Source organism: Prionailurus viverrinus, chromosome X, assembly GCF_022837055.1.
Source record: "Prionailurus viverrinus isolate Anna chromosome X, UM_Priviv_1.0, whole genome shotgun sequence".
NCBI classification, from domain to species: Eukaryota; Metazoa; Chordata; class Mammalia; order Carnivora; family Felidae; genus Prionailurus; species Prionailurus viverrinus.
Window position 1 is genome coordinate 17009902 of NC_062579.1, and position 7938 is coordinate 17017839.

The window sequence follows — 7938 nt, forward strand, 5'->3', positions numbered from 1 at the left end:
AAGCTATGACTATGAATTACAGGTTTTGAAGAAGGATATAATGTTACATACTTGATTGACTTGGAAGGGTTGTGTTGTAGCATGAAGGACACTTAAATAAAGCAAGGTTCTAATCCAGACATATGTTTTATATTTAGAATGTCCCTATGTGTTTTATAAGCCCCTTTCACCAGAAATTCTGAAATAGCATAAGACCCAAAGCTTCAATAGTTGACTAAATTTATCTTAATATCGTGTCACAATTGAAAGCACAGTTGGTCATCCGCATGAATTTTCAACAAATGTGCAAAGCACTGTGCTTAGTGTACAAAGATAGACAAATAAAAAACAGTGGGCCTGACCTGATTTTCTTAAAACTTGAAGTCAGTGCATAGATTCTTACCAAAAGCTATACCTGGTTGAGAATCTGCTTGTAACGCAGTGTTGCAGATGAAAGCACATAGTGTGTGTAAATCCTGTTGGCTCACCTGTCAAGCAGTTTTCAGAGTCTGACTAGTTCTCATCCACTCCACTGTTAACAACTTAGTTGAAGCCACCCTTAGCTTTCACCTACAATAGCCCTGTAACTCCTTCCTACTTCCACACTTGCCCCATTGCAGTCTGTTCTCAGCACAACCCTATTAACCTTTTTGTAAGAGAATGATGTATGATAAGTTGTAAAGCTAGTCTCACAGAAATGGGGGATTTGAGGGCAATCTCGCTGTGACATCACGTGATTTCCAGACTGACCTAGAAGGTTCTCATGATTTCACTCTTTGTAACCTCCAAAGATGATGATGTGTGTGTTTGGGCTTTGCAGAGGAAAAAGAATTTTCTTCTAACAAGAGTGCATATAACTGTACTCCTAAAACATCTGAAATCTCATTTCTAGAAAAATTTAATATTCTGAAGCTTTCAGTGAAATAGATGCTTTTCTAGAATTAACAAAATTTTTATAAGTTATTGAAAATGAAGCAGATACCCTTAAAATACTTATAATCAATTAACTTGAATTGTTAAAAAATTACCTCTGCAAAAGTTTCCACACACTCAATATATGTTTTGTCAAATTTCACAGAATAGGTAATTTTTGTTTAAGAATATGGGAAATGAAAAGACAAGAAAGGAGACCTCATAATTCAAAGTAATGTCCCTGCTGTCCAAACCTGGAGAGAATACTACCAAAAATAAAAACCACTAGAGTTTATTCTCACCCAAGTTATAAAATCCATACTAAAATATTAGTAAGTTAAGTCCAGCAATATATTAAAAGAATAATGCATTCTTGGGTACACTTGGATGTTAAAGAGATTGAAAGAGAAAAGCATACCTTGAAGATGTATTTAATACAATCCACAATAACTTTTTAAATGTAGGTAAGGTAGAGAAGGAAACTATTAACTTGATTACAGTGTACTTTTTAGTAGAGAACTATCAGAATCATGGTTTTGAATGATGAAATATTGGAGTACAGTAACATCCTCCATAATGCCATAAGTGGGGTAAAAAGTTTTGGTTGGATAAAAACACAGAGTTGTAAGGTTAATGAAATAACTAGGATGAAGTTCAGGGTGGGAAGCAGTTAACAGTGGCATGACACTGGAATTCACATTATTTTTTCTGTATATTCTTCTCATTAAGGTCTGGAACAAGTCAAGAATGCCAGCTAACACTTCAGTTCTACGACAGTGTTTTCTGAGGCTTAGCAAATGAGATACAGATATTGGGAATGGGAGCAACAGAACATTACTTACAAGGTATAAGATTGTTTAGAAATACAACCCAGAAATTGAAAAACAGGAACTGCGCAGAGAGTTCAGTGAGGTGAGAGAGTTAAAGATAAGCATGCAAAAATTACTAGTTTATTAAATAGTTTACTAATTAGCTTAAAGCCCTCCACCCCACATACATACAGACAAATCAGAAAATGCAATGGGTATAAACTATCCAGGTGTAAATTTAACAAGACTGCAAGATCTATGTGAGTGAAACATTTGCTGAAGGACAAAAAAGGAGATAGGAATAATGAGAAAATAGGCAATATTCTTGTACGCAAATACTCAATATTGTATAGATGGCTGCCATTTTTTGTTGTAAATTCAGGGCAATCTGAATAAAAATTTCAGTGAGACTTTAAAGAACTTGTCCAGCTGATAAAGATTTGGAAAAGTAAATTCGCAAGAATGGTAAATAAACTTTAGGAAAAGAATTATTATAGGAGAATTGACTTACCATGTTTTAGAACTTTATAAAGCCACAATATCAGAAATGTGATACTGGGGCACCTGGTGGCTCAGTCGGTTGAGCATCCAACTCTGGATTTTTTTTAAATTTTTTTTTTCAACGTTTATTTTTTTGGGACAGAGAGAGATAAAGCATGAATGGGGGAGGGGCAGAGAGAGAGGGAGACACAGAATCGGAAACAGGCTCCAGGCTCTGAGCCATCAGCCCAGAGCCCGACGTGGGGCTCAAACTCATGGACCGCGAGATCGTGACCTGGCTGAAGTCGGACACTTAACCGACTGCGCCACCCAGGCGCCCCCCAACTCTGGATTTTGACTCAGGTTATGATCTCGCGGTCATCAGATTGAGCCCTGCATCAGGATTAGGATTCTCTCTCTCCCTCTGTCCCACTCCCCCACTTGAGCTCTCTCTCTCCAAAAAATAAAATAAAATAAAAATAAGTGGTAGTGATGCAGAAATATACCATTGGAATAAACTTTACAGCCACATAAAATTTTAGTAATACATGCTATAGGTCACGTTTTATGTCAGGAAAAGGAAAGATATTTTTAGTCCAAATGGCTAGGCATTTGGAGATAAAAGGTCTTTTATTTAAAATCTTACCTAAGGTTTCATTTTTTTTTTTAATTTTTTTTTAATGTTTATTTATTTTTGAGACAGAGAGAGACAGAGCATGAATGGGGGAGGGGCAGAGAGAGAGGGAGACAGAATTGGAAGCAGGCTCCAGGCTCTGAGCCATCAGCCGAGAGCCTGACGCGGGGCTCGAACTCACGAACCGTGAGATTGTGACTTGAGCCGAAGTCGGACACTCAACCGACTGAGCCACCCAGGCGCCCCCTAAGGTTTCATTTTAATGAGACAAAATTAGGAATAAAGAAAAAAATTTATTTTAATAATTTGTATGAGGAATGCAAAACAAACCCAAAAACCATGAAGGAGAATTTGGCAGATCTGACATCTAAAAATTCAGCGCAGGGCCAAAGATAAGATGTAAAAGCTGATAGATTGAGAGAAAATATTTAAAACTTAAATGACCTGTGAAAGATTAATATATATCTAGAACAAATTGGTAAGATACAAAAATAGAAATGGGACAAAATATTTATTGTGTCCCTTTAGTTGAGCTAAAGACTGGCAGGAAGAGAGGTCATGTTGATTCATGAGCACACTGATTTTACTTGGGTGAAGACTGAAGTTAGTGGCAGTCAAGTCCCACAGGTAGGAGCCAATGTGGCATCTACTCCATGGAATTTTCTCTGTGCCTCAGACTTAACAGGAAGGGGCTGTACTGCTGCCAGTGACTTTCTCTTTAAAATTTTTTTAATGCTCATTTTTGATTTTTGAGAGAGAGAGAGAGACAGAGACAGAGTGCAAGCAGGGGAAGGGCAGAGAGAGGGAGATACAGAATCTGAAGGAGGCTCCAGGCTCTGAGATGTCAGCACAGAGCCATACGCAGGGCTTGAACTCACGAGCCATGAGATCATGCTCTGAGCTGAAGCTGGACGATCAACCTACTGAGCCACCCAGGTGCTCCTCTGCCAGTGACTTTCTTAAAGGCCAGGTCTTGCTGGATCAGAGAATAATGAGTTTTGTCCTGGGCGATTGTGCTTTTATACTTAGGGATTGTATCACTGTTCAGGAAGCACTTATACAAATACTTAACGCTTTCATTTAAGGGAATGTTCACAGGGGCTCCTGGGTAGCTCAGTTAGTTTGGTGTCCAACTCTTGTTTTTGGCTCAGGTCATGATCTCACAGGTTGTGGGTTCGGGCTCCACGTCAGGTTCTGCACTGACAGTGCAGAGCCTGCTTGGGATTCTCTCTCTCTCTGCCTCTCCCTTGCCCACGCTCTCTCTCTCTCAAAATAAATAAATAAACTTTAAAAAATGTAATGGAATGTTTACAAATATCGGGCATTAGGGAAATAACACTGCATTCTGGGGGATAGAACACCACTATTGAACAACATGTCTGACTTCAGTTTCTGGCAACAGGGAAAATCCATGTTGCAAATATGTCTGGGCTATTTATACAAGAAATACATATACCCAACACAGATTTGTAAAGTGCTGAGTCTATCTAGTAAAAAGAAATGTGCAAACAACGTGATTCTTTTTCACTCATTAAAATTGGCAAAAATTGTGTCAACTATACAAAAAAAAAAAAATTGGCAAAAATCGAAAAGATTTATACCAGTCAGTGTTGGTGAGGATATATTGTTGGTGAAAAGTAGAAACTGGAATGTTCTTTGAAGAGGGCAGTTTAATTATATTTTTATTTTTTTAATGTTTATTTTTGAAGGAGAGAGAGACAGAGCATGAGCGGGGGAGGGGCAGCGAGAGAGGGAGACAAAATCTGAAGCAGGCTGCAGGCTCTGAGCTGTCAGCACAGACCCCACTGCGGGGCTTGAACTCACAAACCGTGAGATCATGACCTGAGCCAAAGTTGGATGCTTCACCAACTGAGCCGTCCTGGCGCCCCCAGTTTGATCATATCTGTCAAGATTTAAAATATCTCACCCTTTGACCCAGAATTCTTTATCTGGGAAAGCCTCATAAACAAATATTTTCTCATGTTCACAAAGATCTACATAGGATGTTTATTCCAGCATTGTTTGTTATAGCAACAATTGTAAGACACCTAAATGTTAGAAGGGAATGATTAAGTACATTTTGTGGTACATTTGTTCTATTATGAAATAAAACCATAATCCACCTTTTGATTCAGCCCTGTTTAAAATTAAAGGTGAAAATATTGGTCCCAAAAGTGTTTTATGAAAACCCTGAGAGGAAATCATGTCTTTAACTTATAGTGCTTTGAGAATTCAAAATGCATTACTGGTTGTTCATCTTAGCAAAAAGAACAGTGTCAAAAGAACAAGCTCTATGTCAGTGTTAGCTTTGACTCTGTTAGAATCACAAGTTTGTTTTCTCTGACAAGTTGATAGGGAGAAAGCCAGGGCCAGTCTCTGGATTCATGCCACTCACACAGTAGTGAAATTATACATCAAAGTGTATCACTGTCGGACTGGTATATTTATTACAATCTATATTCCTACAATAAATACTTCCTAATAAATATGATTTTCTACTACAAGCATACAGTGGGTAATTCTCTCAACAAGCATAAAAATGTAGCAGGATTCATAACTTTTCAGTATCACATTCCAAAAGAGTTAACAATAAATCTTTCATAGATAATATGTATCTCAAGAATGTCACAGCAGGAGTTTCACCAAACAGGAACACATTTTAGTGATGGCAAGGTACTGAAAATGTGTAGCTCAAACTTAAACGAGACCTTCATCCCTTGAGAATCATCTTCAACCTTCTCTAAAGGATTGTAAAAATACAACAAAACCCATCAGTCCAGTGGTTTGCATTCTCAAACTCATTCAACAATCTCTTGCACTAATTCAAGAATCTTTTGTCTTTAACTTTCTGGTCAACTACTATCATGATTCATGGCCTGTTTTTCTTTTTGCCAAGGACCATTTTTTGGCTTTTTTAGTCTCTTGTTTTTATTTCATTGATTTCTTACCTTTGTTACTTTCTTTCTTTTACTTTCTTTGGATTGATTGTCCTATTTTTTACTAAGTACTTCATTAATTTTCTTTCAGCTTTTCTCATTTCTAAAATATTGAAGACCAGACATTTCCCACTTGGGACTTTTATAGCAGAATCAAACAAGGTTTTATTAATTTATTTAGACATAATCTATATTCAATAAATTGCCCAAATCTTGAGTATTCAGTTTGATGAGTTTTGGTTATTTTATACACCAATGTATCTATAGCCCAGATAAGATCTAGAACATTTCCGTCACTCCAGAAAATTCCCTCATGCCTACAATATGTAGTCTTTTGGCATCTGAATTCTTCCATATAGGGTGTTTTTGAGATTCATCTATTTTGTAGCATGTATCAGTAGTTTGTTTCTTTTTATTGCTGAATAACATTCCACTGTAAAGACAGTACATTTTGTTTATCCATTCACCAGTTGATGGACATTTGGATTGTTTCCTCTTTTTGGCTATTAAGAATAATGCTGCAGTAAACATTAGCATTCAAGGACACATGTTTTCATTTCTTTCTCTTCATTTCATTTCTTTCATTCTCTTGAGTAGATTCCTAGGAGTGGGATGAATGTTAGGTTGTATGGTAAGCCTATGTTCCAGTTTTTAAGAACCTGTTAAACTGTTTCCCCAAAGCACCATTTTATATTCCCATCAGCAATGTATGAGGGTTCCACTTTTTCCACATCCTTCTCAAAACTTTGTATTGTCTCTTTGTTTTTATTACAGCCAATTTAGTGGATATATCGTGCTATCTTGTTTTCATTTGCATTTTCCTAATGACTAATGATGTTGAGCATCTTTTCATGTATTTATTAACATTAATATTTCTTTGGTGAAATGGTATTCAGATTTCTTGCCCATTTGAAAACTGGGTTATTTTGTTATGAGTTGTAGCAATTCTTTATATATCCTCAGTACAAGTCTCTTATCAGATATATGATTTTCAAATATTTTCTTCTGTGGCTTGTCTTTTACTTTCTTAATGGTATCGTTTGAAGTGCAGTTTTTAATTATGATGAAGTCCAATATATATATATTTTATGGATTACGCTTTTGATATTCTGTCTCAGAACTCTTTGCCTGCCCCAAGGTTACAAAGATTTTCTCCTTTGTTTTCTTCTAGAAGTTTTATAGTTTTAGCTCCTGCATTTACATCTATGATCTATTTTGAGTTAATCTTTTTTATTCCAAGAAATTTTAAGTTTTTAAATTTTAATTCCAGTGCAGTTAACATACAGTGTAACATTAGTTTCAGGTGTACAGTATAGTGATTCAGCAATTCCACAACATCACCCAGTGCTCATCCCAAGTGCCCTCCTTTAATCCCCTTCACCTGTTTCATGCATCCCCCCCCCCCCAACATCTCCCCTCTTGTAACCATCAGTTTGTTCTCTATAGTTAAGAGTCTGTTTCTTGGTTTGTCTCTCTCTTTCACTTTTCCTTTTTCTCATTTATTTGTAAATTCCACATGAGTGAAATCATATGGTATTTGTCTTTCTCTGAGTTATTTTGCGTGACATTTTACCTCTAGCTCCATCCATGTTGTTGCAAATGGCAAAATTGCATTCTTTTTTATAGCTGAATAATATTCCTCTGTGTGTGTGTGTGTCTGTGTGTGTGTACCACAACTTCTTTTTATTTTATTTATTTTTATTTTTTTATTTTTAAATTTACATCCAAGTAAGCATATAGTGCAAAAGTGATTTTGGGAGTAGATTCCAGTGATTCATCCCCTTTGTATAACACCCAGGGCTCATCCAGCCAAGTGTCGTCCTTAATGCCCCTTACCCATTTAGCCCATCCCCCACCCACAGCCCCTCCAACAACCCTCAGTTTGTTCCCTGTATTTAAGAGTCTCTTGGGGCGCCTGGGTGGTGCAGTCGGTTAAGCGTCCGACTTCAGCCAGGTCACGATCTCGCGGTCCGGGAGTTCGAGCCCCGCGTCAGGCTCTGGGCTGACGGCTCAGAGCCTGGAGCCTGCTTCCGATTCTGTGTCTCCCTCTCTCTCTGCCCCTCCCCCGTTCATGCTCTGTCTCTCTCTGTCCCAAAAATAAATAAACGTTGAAAAAAAATTAAAAAAAAAAAAAGAGTCTCTTATGTTTTTCGTCCCTCCATGTTTTTCTATTATTTTTGTTTCCCTT